At 34.7% G+C, this 1090-nt stretch overlaps 1 protein-coding gene across 3 annotated transcripts in view; it reads right to left on the bottom strand.

Moving 5' to 3' along the window:
• The window catches only part of EXPH5 (exophilin 5), a 35376-nt gene that overhangs the window by 7946 nt on the left and 26340 nt on the right, over window positions 1-1090 (bottom strand). The gene's annotated exons all lie outside the window — the stretch shown is intronic.

Genomic DNA, 1090 nt, shown 5'->3' with positions numbered 1-1090 from the left:
CTGCACAGGAAAAAAAGATACTTGATACAGACTATTGATGTTAAAAAGCTTAATGTACTACATTAATAATCAGAACTGGTTTTGAAAGGAGTCAGCTTCTTAGCATTCAAAACCCTTCCTAAACCACACATTCTTCCTCCACAGGACCTTTCAGCGGTCACCCATTATGACTACAAGGAAAAAAATGCGCTGCTCCATGACTGATCTTAAAACTGCTCTTTATGTAAATGTTAGTCTTTATGCTATTTAAAAGAAAACCAAAACAATTTGAAGTCTGAACTCTTATTCACGTGCTATATATATGTGTGTGTGTAAACTTTCCTAATCCAGTTTGTAAGCAAAAAATCCCTGAAAAGAATTCTCTAGGCAAACCTTTCTGTGTGTTCACAAAGCACAGTTACGATGTAACTGTAAGAAAACACAGAATCCTGCAAACCATCAAACAAGCATATTCAGTAGTCTGGCATGTCCATTGTTTGTTTCATTCAGAAAAGAAGTTCTCCACTAAACTGTAGCTTATTACTTCAAAAAAGAGCACTGAAAATGGCATTTTCTGGATAAAAAAGGGTAATGAAATGGTTAGGAACCTGTGATTCATTCTAGCAACAAAGCTGTATTTATATGTGTAGACTGTCTCATGAACTGGAATTAAACACTATACACCTCAGTTAGCCAAGATATTCAGTCATAAGACTAAGTGACAGCAATGTATTTGAAGTATTTTTATTGGCAAACCCAATTATGCCTTCACTAATTGTATTCTTTTTGTATTTTGAAAATAGTACACATAAGATTTAAACACAAATGGATATGGTTGTTTTGTAACAGCATTTCCTAATCTAAATAAAAAAGACTGACTGATCAGTCATTACAGCTCTGTGCTAATAGTACAGAATCATTAAGAAAGCATTGCTCGGTATGTATAGTTGGAATAAAAGGTGATACAAAGGTACTAAAATTTTCCATTTTTCTAAGTTGCTCTTCAGCACAGAGGAGAGTAGACTTCTGAGAGAGTCGGTTTAGAACAAGAAAAAAGACGAATTGTTTCTGAGTCTGCCATTTGGAGGACATCAGCCAAGCTATGTACAGT

The sequence above is a fragment of the Mycteria americana genome, chromosome 1 (genome assembly GCF_035582795.1).
Source record: "Mycteria americana isolate JAX WOST 10 ecotype Jacksonville Zoo and Gardens chromosome 1, USCA_MyAme_1.0, whole genome shotgun sequence".
NCBI lineage: Eukaryota > Metazoa > Chordata > Aves > Ciconiiformes > Ciconiidae > Mycteria > Mycteria americana.
This window is presented reverse-complemented; position numbering and strand designations above follow the sequence as displayed.